The following is a 21,798-nucleotide window of genomic DNA, read 5'->3' on the forward strand; positions in this document are numbered from 1 at the left end:
CTATTTCAACATGTGAGTTGTTATAGTTACTTTTAAGTGTCATCCCCAAATTTTAATCTTTTATGAATATAAATTAATTTTTAAAAGTAAGTACTATTTTGAAAACGTACCACTACTCGACGACGACTCCGAGGTAGATTCTCCTCCGGTGATCATCAGAATATGTCCATCTGCGCCCGAGTTCTTTATTATTGGGCAGTCCCTCTTAATGTGTCCATTCTCACCACAGCCATAACAGGCTCGGTTTTCTTCAGCTCCAAGGACTTGGGAGATCGGTTGAGCCAGTGCCCTGCAGTAACGGACTATGTGTCCCTTTTTATGGCAGTTCAGACACTGCATTTTTCGGCACACTCCAGTGTGGTGAAAGTTGCACTTTCCACACTTTGGAAGGTTTCCAGCATAACGACTGGCAGATGCTGAAGCAGTAGGCGTCGTAGCGGCGTACATAGTACTCGCTTGTTGCTCTTGTGGGATGTCTTGTGTTGTTCGCTTCTTCTTTCTCTTGTTCTCCGACTCTTGATTATAGTCCTTTTCCCTTGATGACTCGGGAATAGGGACTTTTACGCTGTGGCGGACTCCATGATCGATGAGTCACTGAGCCAAGCGTTTAGCACTATCGAACGTGGTTGGGTTAGAAGACACCACATTTCCTTGGGTCGGAGCAGTCAGACCCCAAATGTATCTCTCTATCTTCTTCTTTTCTGAGGTAATCATCCCGAGGCATAGAGCTGCTAGTTCGCTGAACCGGTCCGTGTAGGTCACTATGTCTGAGCCGACCATAGTGAGATCCCACAGCTCTTGTTCCAGTTTTTAAATCTCGCCTAATGGGCAATATTCTTCCCACATTAACTCCTTTAGGTTTTCCCAACCTATGGAGTTTTCCACTGATAGGGTAAGTGACTTAACATGGCTGTTCCACCATGTTTGGGCCTTGCCATCGAAGGTGCAGGCAGCAAACTTCACTTTGCTTCCTTCGAGGCATAAACAGATTTCGAAGACTGACTCTGTCTTCTCGAACCATTGCAGGAGGGCAATGACTCCTTCAGTCCCTTTAAAGGACAATGGTTGGCATCTGGTGAAGTCCTTGTAGGAGAACTCTCTCTGGCGCACAGGGACCTTGCCTTGAGTAGAATCGGTAGGCGCTTCGCCTCCACCTGTACTGGTGGTGTGATATTGTGCCATGGCTGTTGCCACAGCCTCGGCCACTGCAGCGTTCAAAGTTGCTGCATCGATTTGTGGAGAAGGTATGAGAGTTACCGGAGTAGCATGTCTGGGTGATCTGTGAGGAGGCATCTTTGCTAAAAGAAAACAAAGATGAGACGGAATAAGTCTATAGCAATGGACACAAGCCGAAAGCTGAACAGACAAGGTTATCCTAGTTCTGGATGTATCGGGTCCTGACTTCCACAGGGTTCTAGGAACAATTCATAAATGAGTCTATACTTAATAAACTCTATGAATTTGAAATAACTATCCTCGAATGAATATCTGTTTCCTGATTAACTGTTACCAGCTGCATGTATGAAAATAATTCTAACACATGTAATGTGAGCAGTATTTCCATTCGCTCGATAAATTAACCTAGTTAATATTTATTAGTGTGACGCGTAAGACGTTTTGGTTACTTTGGCTGATCTTTCCTTGAAAAACTTCTCATTGGTTTGTCCTTGTTCCTCCTGAACTCTTCTGTTGTCTACTATGAGGAAGTAGTTACGTTTATCTAGGCTTGTCGTGTGAGAATGAAAGTGACTAAAGAACCTATGAGTTTTAAGGTAACTTTATGGGGTGATCCTTACGGAATCTTCCTATAATTATACTAGGTATACCAGTTGGTATTGTATATAATTGAAGATCAAATAGACCTTGGAACAATTGATCCCACCTCAACACTACTTCCTTAAGAGGAATGGATAGCGAAGCGTCGGTCACAGATTCTATGTCAATAAGGTCTTGATTATATATAAAACTTTATGAATATACCCTATAAGATAATAGACCTATCCGCAAGGGTCTTTTAAGTTATCACATAAGTTATGTATCTGGACTAAAATACTGCTATAGTATTCTAACGTAATGTACTTGTTATGTTCTAGAATTGTTATCGCGCTATCGTATTATATATAGAATACTCCCATAGTACTCTAACTCTAACTGTACTTGTTCTGGCGTTCTCTTGACTGGTGTTCTGGTAAGTTTTAACCCTGTTGCAACACCACATCATTCCCAAACACATGTTGGTCACATCTCGAATGAATATAGTTGATCAGGCTATATTGATCCTAGCTATGATTACATAACTGTTCAGGTTGACGACAGTGCCCAACCTTTAAATGCTTTTAGTTCTATTCTCCTCGTGATCCTAGTTCTATTATGTACATGTATGAGCAAGTAGGTATATTTTTATAACTTGGAGTTATAATCTAAAATATATCATTATCCAGAGCACTTAATCCCCATTGTATTTATAGACGTATATCTTTTATCGGTTGATATACTTAGTTCACTATAAACAATGCTCTGATACCAATCTGTCACACCCTAAAACCGGAACGACGAAAACGTTCGGGGGTGGAGGACGTCATATCAAGTATCACGAGATATGTATATGGTAAGCAAGTAATGAACAACCATTTCATTTAGAAAGAAAGTGTTTACAATGTATGTGTTCACAAAACATAGAAGTCATAAACAAATAAGAAAACAAGACTTGAAGCTATAATTCTCAATCTTCTGAAGTCCCAGCACGAGCACCTGTCTAATAGTCTCCTGAGAATTCAAGTTATTTGAAAGAGTTGATCAGCAATTAAGCTGGTGAGTTCATAATATTTTAGTGATGTGAGTAAGCTATAAAAATTTGCTTGAAACTGTATATGTAAAGTACTGTAAGCTGTAAGGTGTTGTTTTGTAAAGTTTGCCTGTTACTCTAGAAAATCATATATTTCCTACTTAAAATGGGAGTTGAGTAAAATGACACTACAAGCCTTTCTATGCGTAATAAGTGGGTACAAGTTATATATACTTGGAGTAAACAAACAATCGATTATGCGCATCTGCCCTCAACCTACAACCCGACGGGGTACAATAAGTAAGGCAGATAACACATATTCCATTGGTTGTTAGATCGTTGTCATATATAACCTTGGTGTATTCACTTGTTACTCATGGAGTTATTTGTAATGGTTCCTTTATATCCAATGGAGAGTTACTTTTAAGAAAACCTATATATCTTATAATAAAATATTGACTATGGTGATTACTTTTATAATAGCTTTGTTTATATTGCTATATATAATTTGGTATCGGGTAGATAATAGATTGGGTGACCTCGGTGTAAACCCACATCCAACGGGAACAGGACGTACAACGAAGAACACACATCCTATTATCTGTTGGATATTAGTTTTATGTGTCCTATAGTGTATACATTACGGAATCATAAGGTTAGCATCATGGTCCTAACTTTTTAAAGTAGCCTTCTACCAAGACTCGATTGTTTTGAAAGTAGTCTTCTACCAAGACTCTACTGTCATGAAAGCAGTCTTCTACCAAGACTCTATTGTTATGAAAGCAGTCTTCTACCAAGACTCTACTGTTATGAAAGCAGTCTTCTACCAAGACTCTACTGTTATAAAAACAGTCTTCTACCAAGACTCTACTGTTATGAAAATAGTCTTCTACCAAGACTCTACTGTTCCTTTGTCAACTGAAAAGTACATTCCCCCTAGTTTATAACCTATCTCGATTAGAGAATAGATCAACCTTCAAGTGTTACTGACACTTTATGAAAGTAATGGGAGAAATGAGTACCTTGATGTCGTTTATAATGACATACGGAGGTACTAACAACCTAAAAACATATGTGTTTTATTAAGGTCATAATGTGATAAGAAATTCCCATACTAAACGTTCTCCCTACGAGAGATTCTGGGAATCAAGGTTGACTTTCGCAACGAGTTGCTAGGCCACGTTATCCACATTAAAGTTATGTGATCATGTATACCCAATATAACTACCACAATGCGTTGTGATTCATTGGTATAGTTAGATCCTGAAAATTTTCCATGCTATAACAGCTTATTATGTTCTGTTCTGTTCTGTTCTGTTCTATTTGGTTCTGTTCTGTTCTGTGTGTGCTTCATTGTAATAGTAGTAATGAATAGTATTCTCCTAAACTATACCTATAATAGTTTACCAATTCTCTAACCAGACTGTTACTGAAAAGACTCATTTATCTACAAAGTTATGCTGATACTTTAAAATGGAGTTTTGTATAACTATAACGTAACATAACCTTTAGAAGGGTTTTGAAATGTTTTAACAACTTATAAATAACATAAGTAACATTTTGAAAGAATGTTTAACAACAAATAATTACACAATTATCATTGTGTTCAACTTGTATTCCCCCCTTAAAACAGTTTAAAATAGTCAAAAGATTCATTACGGGGTATGAAGTCACTTGATGTGGGCGATTCAAACGGGTATGCGTGCGAGGATGAGAAGTTCCACGAATGAAGTTCCGAGACACAATAAGTCCTAAATGATATTTAAGGACACATAATGACATGAATATAGTGTTTATAAACAACTATATGAAAGATAACACATTCCGGGACTAGGAAACACCTTGACCAAGTGTTGGAATCACATGTGATTCAACATTGGAAGGTATAAGGCACACATATGAGTTTACTACCATGAGTTCACGGCCCAAGGGAGTTTATGGCCGTAAACTCATGGTTACTCATGTGTTAGTTCAAGTATGAAAGCTAGGGAATGTTTTAGGGACATTAGCTTTAACCTAGGATGAGAAAGATCACTTCTTTTGGCACTTTTGGGGTGTTCACGGCCCAAATGAGTTTACTACCATAAACTCATGGCCAAATATACTTATGAGGGTCCTAAAGGTCATAAAGAAGCATTCTAAATTCATGTCTAAGCCCTTGGAAGTGTTTGTGGCATCAAAACACCTCTATCTTGAGTTTACGGCCCATGGACCATTTGGTCATGTGTTTGTGGCCGTAAACACTTATGGGTGATGATATTTTGGTTGTTTTGGGTCCTAGACACATCATGGTAAACTTCTATGCTTGTCTCTTGGCTTATGGAAGGAATTTAGGGCATTTTGGCACCCTAAAATGGAGTTCACGGCCGAAGAACTTCCTTGGCCGTGAACTCACTTCTTGCCTTGTTTCTTAATGTTTTGGGGGTGTAAAACAAGTAATGGTAGTCCCTAGGTTTAGTCCCAAGGCTTGGAGGGACATTGGGCACACTTTGGCCCTTATAAAGGAGTTTACACTCCAAGATGTTATTGGGTGGTAAACTCCCAAATCTTGTTGTTTTGGCTTGATTTTCATGTTATGAAGGCATATAACACACTTATATACACTCTAGGTTGAAGTACTTACAGTTTGGGGTGATCGGGTGAAGATCCTTGAGAGAGAAAATCGACTTTTCTCTAGCTACAAATGTAACAAATGAATCCAAAATGGCTAAAATTTCTTTATATAGCCTTGAGGGTTTTTGGTCCGAATACCTATTTTGGACTGTAATATTCCAAACTCTTGAAGGTTTGGGCACTTATTGCAACATATTAAACCCTAGTGTATCCTCTCTCCTGATATCCTCTGGAGCACTAACCTTAAAACACTTAAACTTATCCCAAAAGTTTGATAGTTAGTTGATACTGATTTGACTTCAATTATAGTGGATGGTTTTACCGAATGGAAATTTTTGGGTTGTCACACCACACACCAGAGAACAACGGTACTAGTGACGAGGAGATCCGTAGGATCATTCATGAGGAGGTGGCTACAACTATTAGGGCAGAGATACCAGAGATGTTTGGGTCTATCAAGACCTTGCTGATAGAGACTTTCGATGAGCGATATGCTGCTCTCACTGATGCTGCTGTTGTTGCGGCCACTGCAGCTGTAGTCACGGCTAGGGCGCAGGGTGGTGATACGTTGCTCTTCCGGGAGTTCAGCAACACAAAACCACCAGAGTTTGATGGGACCCAGGTCCCGATTGCAGCGATGAGATGGATATCAGACATAGAGGGGTGTTTCTTTACTTGCTCATCTCCAGAACACTTGAGAGTCCGGTTCGCATTGAACCAGCTCCGCTTGGGATCGAAGGACTGGTGGAAGTTTGTGATGGAACACTATACGCCTGCTGAGCTTACTGCAGTGACCTGGGAGAGGTTCACTGTTATGTTCCAAGATGATTACGTTCCCCAGGTGGAGAAGGAGCGGTTGACACAAGAGTTTCTGACCCTCAAGCAGGGTACTGAGTCTGTTACAGTGATTACGAGGATGTTCCATGAGCGGGCGATGTTCTGCCCAGAGCATGTGTCCTCCGAGCAGGAACGTATGAGCTGATATCTGAGCATCTTGAGGAGGGATATAAGAGAGTTCGTGGCGAACTCATCGTACCGGACATTTGCCGAACTCCAGGCAAATGCTCGGAAGAGGGAGATAGAGCTGGAGACTCAGGCTTGGGAGGAAGCGGAGTCTCAGGGGAGGGATCGGCGACCGGCACAGTCTTAGCCGGCAGCAAAGCGAGCCAAGCCCGCCGATCCCAGACTAGGGAACTAGAAGGGCCGCACTTGTGGCAAGTGCGGCAAGGGTCATGATGGAGTTTACAGAGCGGGGTCTTGCTACAAGTGTGGTAAGGAGGGGCATATGGCCAAGGATTTCCCCAGGGGGTTCGCAGTCTGTTTCCACTACAACTAGACCGGACTCCGGAAGGCAAAGTGTCCATAGCTGCGGGGGTCAGCACAGGGAGCACCTCAGGGATCTGCCCCTGCTGCTATCAGAGCTACTGAGAGTCGGCTGGTGAAGGCCGAGGCACCGAAGGCATGAGGGAGAGCCTTCCAAATGACCGCGGAGGAGGTCCGCACAACGCCCGATGTCGTGGTTGGTATGTATTCTTTCATGTATTTACTTTGATGTTTAAGATATTGTGTTTATATTATGTTATGCGTAGGTACTTTTCTTGTGATTTATGTACCTGCCTTGGTGTTATTTGACTCGGGTATGAGTCGGTATTTTGTATCTTTGGCTCTTAGTCAGCATATCAGTATTAGTCGAGAGGCGTTGAGTTTTCCTCTGAGAGTTTCCATAGCTGACGAGAGGGCGGTGTATGCCATAGAGGTGATCCGAGGGTGTATACTCAAGATTTTCGGTGTTGAGTTTCCGATCGATTTAGTTCCTATTGCGATGGGTGATGTTTGTGTCATCGTGGGCATGGACTGGTTGAGCAAATTTGGAGCGGTTATTGACTGCGAGCGACAGCTGGTGACCATACAAGACCCTAGTGGGGGAGTTCTTATGGTGTATGGCGAGGGTACACGTTTTGGGTCGGCATTTTGTTCGGCCGCTAGAGCGATACAGAGTCTACAGCAGGGCTGTAAAGGGTTTGTGGCGTATGTGATGGATACGAGGGTTGATACAGAGAGACCGAGGTCAATTGATGAGGTTCCGATAGTGCGTGAGTTCTCGGATGTATTTCCGGAGGAGTTGCCGGGTGTGCCTCACGAGAGGCAGGTAGAGTTCCGTATCGATTTGGTTCCGGGGTCTGCGCCTATCGCCAAGGCGCCCTATCGCCTTGCGCCTCCAAAGATGCAGGAGTTATTCTCGTAGCTTCAAGAGCTGCTGGGGAATGGGTTTATTCAGCCGAGCAGCTCGTCGTGGGGAGCGCCTATCCTTTTTGTCAGGAAAAAGGATGGTTCACACCGGATGTGCATTGATTACCGGGAGTTGAACAAGTTGACGGTCAAGAACAGTTACCCATTGCCGAGGATCGACGATTTGTTCGATCAGTTACACGGAGCATCTTGGTTCTCCGAGATCGATTTGAGGTCTGGATATCATCAGGTGAGGGTGCGAGATGAGGATATCCAGAAGACAGCGTTCAGGACTCGTTATGGGCATTACGAGTTCGTGGTGATGCTTTTCGGGCTCACAAATGCACCGACGGTGTTCATGGATCTCATGAACAGAGTGTGCAGGCCGATGTTGGATCGCTCGGTGATCGTGTTCATCGATGACATATTGGTGTATTCGAGATCCAACGAGCAGCATGAGGAGCATTTGAGAGAGATCCTAGGAGTTTTGAGATCAGAGAGGCTTTATGCCAAATTCTCCAAGTGCGATTTCTGGTTATGAGAGGTCTAGTTCCTAGGGCACCTCGTTTACCAGAAAGGGATATTGGTCGATCCGACTAAGATCGAGGCTGTGATTAGTTGGGAGGTGTCGAGGTCACCTACCGAGATCAGGAGTTTCCTAGGGTTGGCCGGTTATTATATAAGATTTATCTGGGATTTCTCCAAGATCGTCGTGCCACTCACCAAGTTGACCCGGAAGGGTGTTGCTTTTTCATGGGGCCCTGAACAACAGGCCTCCTTCGAGACACTTCGCCAGAGACTATGCAAAGCCCCAGTGTTAGCCCTTCTGGAGGGGATGGAGGACTTCATAGTGTATTGTGACACGTCGATATCGGGGATGGGAGCCGTGCTTATGCAGAGGGGGCATGTGATAGCATATGCATCGAGGCAGCTGAAACCTCACGAGTCAAGGTATCCCACCCATGATCTAGAGTTGGGGGCAGTGGTGTTCTCCCTCAAGATCTGGCGTCACTATCTGTATGGGGATAGCTGTACCATATACACGGACCATAAGAGCTTGAAGTACCTGATTGATCAGCCCAACCTGAATATGCGCAAGAGGAGATGGTTGGATGTAGTAAAGGATTATGACTGCAAGATCCTGTACCACCCGGGCAAGACTAATGTGGTAGCCGATGCCCTGATCCGTAGGGCGGAGGGCGCCCCGATGAGAGATGTTTGCATGAGACTGACAGTGATGACTTCGGTGTGGGACACCATTCGAGGGGCCCAAGCGGAGGCCGTGAGACCGGAGAACCGCAAAAGGGAGCGAGTGATCGGGCAGTATCAGAGTTTGTTACCGATATTCGAGGACCTATGACCTTTCAGGGTCGGGTTTGGGTACCTTTTGTGGGCGGAACTCGTACCATCTTGATGGAGAAAGCGCACAGATCGAAGTTTTCGATCCACCCCGGGGCCACTAAGATGTATTTGGACTTGAAGCAGGAGTATTGGTGGCCCTGTATGAAAAGAGATGTCGCATGGTTCGTAGAGAGGTACTTGACCTGTCGCAAGGTTAAGGCCGAACACCAGCGTCCGCATGGTAAGTTGCAGCTGTTAGAGATTCCCGAGTGGAAGTAGGAAGATATTACCATGAATTTTATCACCAAATTGCCAAGGACTGCTAAGGGTGTTGATGCAACTTGGGTGATTATGTACAGGTTGATGAAGAGTACTCATTTCCTCGCCATCAGTGAGAGCTCTTCTGCGGAGAGGCTGGCGAAGTTGTATGTGAGGGAGGTAGTATCGCGACACGGAGTACCGATCTCGATTGTCTCAGATCGAGATGTACGTTTCACTTCCAGATTCTGGAAGAAATTCCATGAGGAGTTAGGCACGAAGTTGCATTTTAGCACCGCCTGCCACACACAGACTGACGGGCAGAGTGAGCGGACGATTCAGACGCTCGAGGACATGCTTTGGGCATGTGTATTGGACTTCGGAGGGAGTTGGGACATGTACTTACCCCTAGCTGAGTTTTCCTATAACAACAGCCATCATTCGAGCATCAGTATGCCACCCTTTGAGCTGTTATATAGGAGGAGATGTCGGACTCCCATTTGCTGGGGAGAGGTAGAGCAACGTGTGATGGGTAGTACAAAGATTGTGCTTCAGACGACCAAGTAGATTCAACAAGTCAGAAAGAGGTTACTGACGGCCCAGAGCCGTCAGAAGAGTTATGCAGATAGACGACGGTCAGAGCTCGAGTTCTAGGTCGGTGACTTCGTATTCCTGAAGGTATCTCCTTGGAAGGGAGTGATCCGATTTAGGAAGAGGGGCAAGCTGGGACCCGTTATATTGGTCCATTCAGAGTGGTTGCGAGGGTAGGCAGGGTAGCTTACCGGTTGGAGCTACCTGCAGAGTTGGGTCAGATTCATGACACCTTCCACGTATCGTAGCTGAGGAAGTGTGTGGCCGATGAGTCGGCAGTGGTCCCACTAGAGGATATTCAGGTGGATGCGACCCTTAACTATGTTGAGAGGCCGATCGCGATTCAGGATAGGAGGGTCAAGATTTTGAGGAACAAGGATGCGTCGTTAGTTCAGGTCCAGTGGCAACATCGGAAGGGGTCCGAGCTGACTTGGGAACCGGAGTTAGAGATACGTGAGCGGTATCCAGAGTTATTTGCTGAGCGAGACTTCGAGGACAAAGTCTGATTTTAGTAGGGGAGAATTGTAACATCCTGTTCCTAGGTAAATTAATTTATGTTGTAACTTCTTTAATTATGTCAGGTGACTCGACGAGTTGGTGCTTAGACTCGTCGAGTCTCGTCGCGACTGGATGATGTGGTTAATGAGGAGACTCGACGAGTCAGGGGAGCGACTCGCCGAGTCAGAGCTGACGAAAGAAACCCTAATTTCTCGGGTTTGTGACCTATTTAAAGTCCCTTATGGCCTTCATTTGCGGCTACCAGTTCATAGAGAGAAACCCTAGAGTGTGTGAACGTTTTGAGAGAGAAAGGAAGCCATTCTTGACCTTTGTGGTGTTGTTTAGCAAGAAGAAGGAGGTCCTAGCCAAGAGGAAGAAAAGAAGGTTGCTATTCAGTGGATTTGAGGCTAAGATCATCACATTTGAGGTACCATTTCGTTCCATCTTATGATTTATGAAGTATATATGGATTTAGGGTTTCATATGCTCTTTGTTGGGTTGAATTGATGTCCAAATAGTCCTTTCTAGTGATGAGGCTTTGGATCTGGATCCATAGAGGTCTAGAGAGCCTTACTCATCAAGCCTTATAAAGATCAATGGAGGTCATGACATTGGGTTAAAGAAATTGGGGCTAAATCATCATATATGGTCATATAGGCGTTGCATGTGCATCAAGATAGAGACTTTACGTGAATATTGAGCTTGGGAAGGTTGGATCTAAGGATTAGAGGAACAGATCTAACCTCAGGAGGTCTTTTGAGCCGAGCATGTCATGAAATCGCCGAGTCTAGGAACAGACTCGACGAGTAGGAGCGAGTTTTCCCCGGAGATCACAAAGTTGATGACGCGCCGAGTTGGGGGACTGACTCACTGAGTCAGAAGGGATTTAAAGGACTTGAGTTCACGACTGAACTCGCCGAGTCAAAAGTTAGACTCGACGAGTTGGGACGGTTTGTCCCGCGATTCGCGATCAGTGACGATTTGAAGAGTAGAGGGTTGACTCAGAGAGTCAAGTGAATGGGAGGATGATGAGGGACACACATAGACTCGCCGAGGCACATTTGTGAACTCGACGAGTCTGGTCAAAGTTTGACCGTTGACTTTTTTGAGTTTTAGGGTTTGGTCAATAATTGGACTAGTGGACAGTTTGAAGGGTAAAATGGCCTTTTAGCCTTCTTAAAGGACGTGTGAGTGTCTAGTCTAGATGGGAGAACTGTTATTAATTGAGATGATTGTTTTTGTTTTAGGCAGAGGCTAGATCAGTGTATACGCGAGCGAGATATTATTCGAGATATCCGAGGTGAGTATTCTCACTATACTTTACCTTGAGTGGTAACTAGAGTTATGTGATAGAGTTATTGTATGCTATCTATGTGATTTGTGGCACTGTATTATTTCTCTGTGATTTATATTGTGTGTATAACAGAGTTAGGACCGAAAGGTCCATAGAGCTAGGTCCCAAGGGTCCACAGAGTTAGGGCCCAAGGGCCCACAGAGTTAGAGCCTCGAGTGGCTAAAATATGTTATATGTGGTATTTTGGGGAACTCACTAAGCTTTGTGTGTTTACAGTGTTTTGTGTTATGTGTTTCAGGTAATAGTGAGGATCGCAGGAAGGCGCCGACATGATCAATACACACACACACACACGCGGAGTTCTCTTGGGATTTTGACTTATGTTTGGATATATGAAACAATGAGTTTTATAATATTGTGAAATAAGGTATTTTTAAAATGTGAAAATTTGTTTGAAATTTTATGGTGTTACACCATTTTCCAAAATGGGTAACGTATAATGAGAATACGATCAGTATGGATGGGTAATATGTGAGACGTTTAAAGTAAGATGCTAGATTAGTCTATGGACGAACATGATGCGCAACGTTGGTAATAAGGGACATGTAAGACCAATCCGACGTAACAAGGCAAAGTATATTGCTATTATTGGAGTAGGTAATGTATTATTCTTACACGACACATATTTTGAGGGTTACACGATGTGTACCAAAGTGTGATGCCTAGTTCGTATCGAGTGAAACTCAACAGAAACACATTTAATAATAGACGCGGTGCGTATAGTTCACATACATAACTCGTAAGTTGTGATTGTATATGACAATAAATGGGACAATGGTTAGTCTTTTAACCCCTTATTCACACACCAACATTTCATGAGCTGATATGGAAAATCTATTGATCCATAACCAATGGTGAAGCTTCCATAAAAGATTTTAAAAGGGGATCAAGCAACTTACCATCTACTACTGGAATCAAGGTATACTCCTTTATTTCCTTCTCAAGTTCATGTCTTATTTAATGGTGAAATTGGAAGGAGTTTTGATATAACTTGTGATTTTTTTAACTGTTAGTATGAATTAATGATGAGTGTTTTAATCATGGGTTTAAGCTTATTATGATAAATCCATTGTGGAAGTCTTGAATTTGAAAATTGGTTAACTCAAACCCTAATTAGGTGATTTTATGGTTAATGGAAACTAAACTTATATATTGACGATTTAAGACCTATATCTGCGGTATTCATGGATCTTAATTGAGTTTATCACACAAAATTGAGATAAGAAATCTTTTTGATCAAATGAATGATTTTGACAAAGATGTATTAGATTTTTTTTATAGAATAAGTAATTTTAATAAGAATGATATTCCTAAAATTAGAAATTAAATATCATTAATTATATTGGTACTTTAATTGAATAATAGTAAACTAGAGATAATATGATATAAAGATATCCATATATGATAAATAAGTCAAAAATCGGGAGATAAGTACTAATGTAGGAAAAAGGAGTCAAAAATGGAGTGCATAGGGAAAAAATCGAAGATACCGTAAAAGACAGGGTTAACACATGAATTAGAAGATTAGTGATGTGAAAGAGAGGATTACCTTAGGAAGATTTGATGATGATAATGGTTAGTGCCGCGAAGATAACGGCTTAGCACCACTAACTTTATTTTTCTATAAATACGATATTTTCACATCCCAGAAAAAGTGTGCAAGAATGAAAATCCTTTAGGGTGCGAAAAAGAACCCTTATTTTGTACTAAAAGGCAGAGAGGTTGTAGAGGTGATCTAGAAGAGGATTGCGGGACAAATCAACAAGAATATATTATGTTTGCAATGTTTAGCCTTCTTTTTATTTGGTTTTGTCGTTTTTCTATAAACATGAGAGGCTAAATACCTTCTCTTTCACATAAATGTCGATGAACTAGATTTCGATGGTGCAAATTTGATTTTGAAGTTATTGAGATTATATAAAATTGTTTTTTTTATCACATTTATCTTATTTGTCAACGTTTTGATTTTTATTACTTATAATTGAGTAGCATTTAGTTTTGGTTATAAATTTGATTATTTTGACTTGTATCTTAATGGTGTTTGATCTTAAACTATTAAAAACTAGTGATTTAAACAATCATAGGTTTTGGCAAGCATACATATGATCTAGAAACCTTTCTTAACCTCAATGTACTTTTAGTTAAACTAACCAAGCATACATATGATCTAGAAAGAATTACAACTTTGATATCACAACGGAGCTCTTCAAATTCATCTCTTCTTGGATATTTTCTTTTCAATTTATTTGGATACAACATCTTCTTGTTTGATTTTTGGTATCTTCAATTTTTTGATTCTTCAATATTTTTCATCTTTTGATTTTCATACTTTGATAACTCCAATATTCTTTCAACTTTTGCAACTTTTCTCTCTCTCTCTCTTCTTCTTTTTTGTCTCACTTTTTTTCCGCTCAAATCCTACATACTTAAGCAAGGAGCTTAACTTCAACATTTATTGGTTGCATGCATGGTTGTAGAAATCGCTAATCGGTGGAGTAGCGATTAGGGATTAATCGGGTAGGCGGGGATTAATCGGAAGATTAATCACGGACCATTAATTATTAAGAAAGTTATTAAAAAATTTATAAATCTAACTTTAATCCTACAAAATAAGCGATTAATTGGCGTTAGGTCCGATTAGGGCTGATTAGGTCCAACTTTGACCTGTGTTGACCAAACCCGATTAGGTCCGATTAAGTCTTATTAGGTCCGATTAATTCCGACTTTGACCTGTATTGACCAAACCCGATTATAGTGACCAATTAGCAATAAATCTCATCGGTGGAGGTCCGGTTAGCGATTAATCGGCCGACTAGGCAGATTTCTGCAAGACTGGTTACATGTATTAGTCTAAGTGCAATGACTATATAAGCTTTCCTGGATATATTTCAGGTACACGCTGCAAAACTTATTACATCGTACAAACTATCAGATTATCTTTCATATCTCATGACTTTTCACAAAGAATGGGAAGCCACAAATACACTATAACATATGTTGGCTCGGGTAAACATTTGGGCTCTTATCGGATCATCCTACACAATACTAGAATTTTGTTTTCTAATTGGCTAGATTTTCCTAAATTAAACTATTATTTCAAGTTTATGTAAAGGCATATTGTCAAAAGTAGCATTTTTTTTATGATAATGCAAATTTTGTAAAAATCAAATGCTTGTATTCTAATGTAATCAACCCCCTATCACTACTAGAATATATATGTTTAATGACACGCAATGATTTATGATAAGAAAAAGTGTGTGTCCTAATAATAATGTCATCTCCCCCAAAATTTAAAGGATTTAGGGTGCGTATTTTGGCGTGTCCTAAAATTAGTCTCAAAATGAAAAAAAATAAAAACACAGAAGGCACCCGAAATAAAAAGCTTGTCGTATAATCATGTCTCTTTATAATTTTTAAAATGAACACGATTTTAGACTATCTATCTTATCAAAAAATCATAGGGACCATTTTCTAGGGTTTTATTAATGACGGCTCTCTACTACATTCGCTACATCAACTCTCCTCCTATGACAACCTGTTATTTCTTTTTAATAAAACTCTAAACTACAAGTGTGATTATTTAACATACATGCAAGATTATGGAGAAACCAAGTTGTAATAGGGTAGTATAAACTTCATACATAACATAGAATTATACTAAAGAAAATCAAATGTACACTAGTGTAAGTTAAGGTGCTAAACTTAACTTAATTAAAAGTGTAAAAAGGGTGAAATGTGTTTATGGATTTGGAGTTGTCCAAACCGTAAACACATGTTTATGAGGGACACCCAAATTGTGAACACCCTTAAGGGTGTAAACCAAATCCGAAAACACCCTTCTAGAACCATCAAATCCAAAAACCCTTTACATATTGACCAAAAACCGTAAACACCCCATCCATGGTTGAATTTTGGGGTGAAAACTCAATAAGGAGCCCATTAGGATTCGAAAAGCCAAGTGTAACACCGTAAAAATTTAATACAATTTTTCGCGTTTTCAAACACATTTTTACAAACTCATTCATTCATAAAATGTCATAGTATCATGTCTTTGTTTCACAAAACATCTCCCAAGATCGAAATACTTAAAATCCCATGTGTGTGTACGAATCAAGTCGGCGCCTTCCCACAGTCATCACTGGTACCTGAAACACATAACACGTAACACTGTAAGCATAAGCTTAGTGAGTTCCCCAAATACCACATAAACACATATCAGCCACTCAAGGCTGTAACTCTGTTGACCCTCTGGTCGGATATCTCTGTGGGACCCTCTTGGTCCCATAAATCTGTGGACCCACTGGTCCTAAGTCTGTAAACTCTGAATCATGCAATCACATATCGCAATAAATCACAACACGTAGTATCATACAAACACACTGGCATATAGCTCTTGAATACTCTGTCACACAACTCTGTTACCACACTAGGTCAAGTATAGTGAGAAGACTCACCTTAGGTGTCTCGGTAAATCTATGACTCGGTAGAAATATTGCCTAGCCTCCTCCTATTCACATAAAGTAAATACTCTTATAAATATAACTCTCGAGACTAGACTCAACCTGCCATTGGCACCCTCAGAAGGGTAAAAGACTATTTTACCTGCCTCTTGACACAAGTACTCCATTGTTGACCAAACCCTAAAAGTCAACAAAAGTCAACGGTCATAATTTGACCCTACTCGCTAAGTGCACTCTGGTGACTCCGCGAGTTCACACATGTTCTCTAACACTTTGTCCCACTTTGCAGGCCGAGTCCCTCCCTATGCTCGACGAGTCATACCAGGCATGAATCGCGGGGCCACCCCGACTCAACTCGCCGAGTCTCAAGAACAACTCAGCGAGTACCACCTTGAACTCCAGTCCTCTAACCCCCTTCTGACTCACTGAGTCATCCCCCAACTCGGCAAGTCTACTCACTGAGCAATTTACGTGAAACCCTAACCCTACTCGCCGAGTCTCAAGAACAACTCGGCGAGTTCATGCCATGCACAAACTATACTGACCTCCTGAGGTCAGATCTGATTCCCTAAACCATAGATCTGGCCTCCCCAAGCATGAATGCCATGTAAAGTTCGAAACTTGATGCTTGTATAACAACAACAAGGTATCAAAAGGAGATTTAGTCCCAAAATGGAAACCTAAGTCCAATAACCCCAAACTGATCCATAAAGCTCCAATGGTAAAGGTCTCTGGACCTCTTTGAGTCCAGATCCAAGGCACAAACCCGAAGAGGGACCATTTGCTCCATATAATCACTCTCCAAAGGGGTTAGAAAACCCTAACTCTAATGATCAACACCAAAACTAAAGGAGGTTCGAACTATTACCTCAAAATGAAGTCTCTGAACTCTGGAACTGCTAGAATCACACCTCCTCTTTGCTCTTGGTGACATCCTTCTTGCTAAACCAAAGGTACAAGGATCAAAAGTTACTTTTTCTTCCTCACAACGATTTGGCTCACTTAGGTTCTCTCAAGGGACTGGTAGCCGCAATGGGAGGCTATAAGTGCCCTTAAATTGGCTCCAAACCCAGGGGATTAGGGTTTCATTAAACAGCATGGACTCGCCGAGTCCATGAATGGACTCGTCGAGTCCGGACGTGAACCCGGATGAACATCCGTGACCCTACTCGGCGAGTCTTGGCTCCAACTCGCCGAGTTCCTCCACAAAATCCAAAATAATTAAATAAAATAATATACTTGGGAATCAGGATGTTACAATTCTCCCCCACTTGAATCAGACTTTGCCCTCGAAGTCTCATCCTGCAAACAACTCTGGATGCTGCTCACGCATCTACGACTCTGACTCCCAAGTCATCTCGGACCCCTTCCGATGTTGCCACCGAACCAAAACCAGAGGCACTTCCTTGTTCCTCAAAACCTTGATCTTCCGATCCTTGATCGCCACCAGTCTCTCAGCATAATTTAGGCTCGCATCCACCTGAATATCCTCTAATGGCACCACTGCCGACTCATCGACTATACATTTCCGCAAATGCGACACATGGAAAGTGTCATGCATCTGCCCCAACTCCTCAGGTAGCTCCAAATGATATGCTACCCTGCCCACCCTCGCGATCACTCTAAACGGACCAATATACCGGGGCCCTAGCTTGCCTCTCTTCCTGAACCGGATCACTCCTTTCCAAGGAGATACCTTCAGGAGCACAAAATCTCCGACCTGAAACTCAAGCTCGGACCGACGCCTATCCATATAACTCTTCTGGCGACTCTAAGCGGTCAACAACCTCTGTCTGACCTGCTGAATCTGCTCTGAAGTCTGAAGTACTATCTCCGTACTACCCATCACACGTTGCCCTACCACTCCCCAGCAGATGGGAGTCCGAGACCTCCTCCCATACAACAGCTCAAAAGGCGGCATACCGATGTTCGAATGATGGCTGTTGTTATAGGAAAATTCTGCCAAAGGTAGGTACGTGTCCCGAATACACATGCCCGAAGCATGTCCTCGAGCGTCTGAATCGTCCGCTCGCTCTGCCCGTCAGTCTGTGGGTGGTATGCGGTACTAAAATGCAGCCTAGTACCCAATTCCTCATGAAATTTTTCCAGAATCTGGAAGTGAAACGCACATCTCAATCTGAGACGATCGAGATCTGTACTCCATGCTGCGATACCACCTCTCTCACGTACAACTCTGCCAACCTCTCAGCGGAAGAACTCTCACTGATAGCAAGGAAGTGGGCGCTCTTCGTCAACCTGTCCACAATCACCCAAATTGCATCGACTCCCCTAGTAGTCCTCGGCAATTTGGTGATAAAATCCATGGTAATCTGTTCCCACTTCCACTCGGGAACCTCCAACGGCTGCAACTTACCATGCGGTCTCTGGTGCTCGGCCTTAACCTTACGACAGGTTAAGCACCTCTCAACAAACCACGCGACATCCCTCTTCATACAGGGCTACCAATACTCTCTCTTTAGGTCCAAATACATCTTAGTGGCCCTAGGATGGATCGAGAACTTCGATCGATGAGCCTCTTCCATCAAAATGGTACGTGTCCCGCCCACAAACGGTACCCAGATACGACCCTGGAATGTCATAAGCCCCCGACTATCGGTAACGAACTCCGGTACCAACCCGACAACTTGTTCTGTCATCTGGTTTTTTGATCTCACGGTCTCATCCTAGGCCCCACGAATGGTGTCCAACACCGGAGTCATCATTGTTAACCTCAAACAAACATCATCAGGGAGATCTCTGCCTTCGGCTCAGTGCATCAGCTACAACATTAGCCTTACCCGGGTGGTACAGGATCTCGTAGTCATAATCCTTTACCACATCCAACCATCTCCTCTGTTGCATATTCAGGTTGGGCTGATCTATCAAGTACTTCAAGCTCTTGTAGTCCGTGTATATGGTACACCAAACCCCATACAGATAATGACGCCAGATCTTGAGGGCGAACACCACTGCTCCCAACTCTAGATCGTGGGTGGGATACCTTGTCTCATGAGGCTTCAGCTGCCTCGATGCGTATGCTATCACATGCCCTCTCTACATCAGTACCACTCCCAACCCTGATATCGACGCATCATAATACACCACAAAGTCCTCCACCCCTTCCAGAAGGGCTAAAACTGGGGCTTCGCACAGTCTCTAGCGAAGTGTCTCGATGGAGGCCTGCTGCTCTGGGCCCCATGAAAAAGCAACACCCTTCCGAGTCAACCTGGTGAGTGGCACGGCGATCTTGGAGAAATCCCTGATAAACCTCCGATAATAGCCTGCCAGCCCTAAGAAACTCCTAATCTCGGTGGGTGACCTCGGCACCTCCCAACTCATCACTGCCTCAATCTTGGCCGGGTCGACCATTATCCCTTTCTAGTTAACGAGGTGCCCTAGGAACTGGACCTCTCGCAACCAGAAATCACACTTGGAGAATTTGGCATAAAGCCTCTCCGATCTCAGAAATCCGAGAATCTCCCTCAAATGTTTCTCATGCTGCTCTCTGGATCTTGAATACACCAAAATATCATCGATGAACACGATCACCGAGCGATCCAACATCGGCCTGCACACTCTGTTCATGAGATCCATGAACACCGTCGGTGCATTGGTGAGTCCGAAAGGCATCACCACAAACTCGTAATGCTCATAACGAGTCCTGAACGCTGTCTTCTGGATGTCCTCATATCGCACCTTTACCTGATGATACCCATACCTCAAATCGATCTTGGAAAACCAAGATGCTCCCTACAACTGATCGAACAAATCGTCAATCCTCGGCAATGGGTAACGGTTCTTGACCGTTAGCTTGTTCAACTCCCGGTAATCAATGCACATCCGGTGTGAACCATCCTTTTTCTTGACAAAAAGGATAGGCGCTCCCCACGGCGAGCTGCTCAGCCGAATAAACCCCTTCCCTAGCAACTCCTGAAGTTGCGAGGATAACTCCTGCATCTCTGGAGGCGCAAGGCGATAGGGCACCTTGGCGATAGGGGCGGCCCCCGGAACCAAATCGATATTGAACTCCACCTGCCTCACGGGAGGCACACCCGGCAACTCCTTCGGAAATACATCTGGGAACTCACGCACTATCGGAACCTCATCAACTGACCTCGGTCTCTCTGAGTCAACCCTCATATCCATCACATACGCTACAAAGCCCCTACTGCCCTGCTGTATACACTGTCTCGCTCTAGCGGCCGAACAAAATGCTGACCCAGAACGTGTACCCTCGCTGTACACCGTAAGAAATCCCCCACTAGGGTCTCGTATGGTCACCAGCTGTCGCTCGCAGTTGGTAACCGCTCCGAATCTGCTCAACTAGTCCATGCCCACGATAACACAGACATCCCCCATCGCAATAGGAACTAAATCAATCGGCAATTCAACACCGAAAATCTCGAGTACACACCCTCGGATCAACTCTGTGGCATACACCGCCCTCACGACTAACACTGATGTGCTGACTAAAAGCCAAAGATACAAAAGACCGACTGGCACCCGAGTCAAATAACACCAAGGCAGGTACAGAACTCACAAGAACAGTACATACGCATAACATAATATAAGCACAATATATCAACATCAAAATAAATACACGAAAGAATACATACCAGCCACGACATCGGGCGCTGCGCGGACTTCCTTCGCAGTCAACTGAAAGGCTCTCCCTTGTGCCTTCGGTGCCTCGACCTTCACTGGCCGACTCTCAGTAGCTCTGATAGCAGCAGGGGCAGATCCCTCCGCTGATCCCCGCAGCTGTGGACACTCTACCTTCCGGTGTCCGGTCTGGTTGCAGTGAAAACATACTGCAAACCCCTTGGGGAAATCCTTGGCAATATGCCCCTCCTTGCCACATTTGTAGCAAGACCCTGCTCTGCACACCCCATCGTGGCTCTTGCCGCACTTGCCACAAGTGCGGCCCCTCTGACTCCCTAGCCTCGAATCACCGGGCTTGGCCTGCTTGGCTACCGGCTGAGACTGCACCGGTCACCGATCCCTCCCCTGAGACTCAGCCTCTTCCCTAGCCTGTGTCTCCACCTCTATCTCCCTCTTTCGGGCATTTGCCTGAAGCTCGGAAAATGTCCGGTATGTCGAGTTCGCCACGAACTCTCGTATGTCCCTCCTCAAAATGCTCAGATATCGGCTCATATGTGCCTGCTCGGAGGACAGGTGCTCTGGGCAGAACATTGCCCGCTCATGAAACATCCTTGTAATCACTGTAACAGACTCAGTACCTTGCTTGAGGCTCAGAAACTCCTGGGCCAAACGCTCCCTCTCCACCTGAGGAACGTACTCATCTCGGAACATAGCAGTGAACCTCTCCCAAGTCACTGCAGCAAGCTCAGCAGGCGTATAGTGTGCCGTCACAAACTTCCACCAATCCTTCGCTCGCAAGCGAAGTTGGTTTAGCGCGAACCGAACTCTCAAATGCTCTGGAGATGAGCAAGTAAAGAAACACCCCTCTATGTCTGAAATCCACCTCATTACCGCAATCGGATCCTGGGTCCCGTCAAACTTCGGTGGTTTTGTGTTGCTGAAGTCTCGGAACAGCAACGCATCACCACCCTGCGGCCTAGTCGCAGCTATAGCTGCTGAGGCCGCAACAACAGCAGCCTCAGAAAGAGCAGCGTACTTCTCATCAAATGTCTCTATCAGCGTGGTCT

The sequence above is a fragment of the Lactuca sativa genome, chromosome 8 (genome assembly GCF_002870075.4).
Source record: "Lactuca sativa cultivar Salinas chromosome 8, Lsat_Salinas_v11, whole genome shotgun sequence".
Classification (NCBI taxonomy): domain Eukaryota; kingdom Viridiplantae; phylum Streptophyta; class Magnoliopsida; order Asterales; family Asteraceae; genus Lactuca; species Lactuca sativa.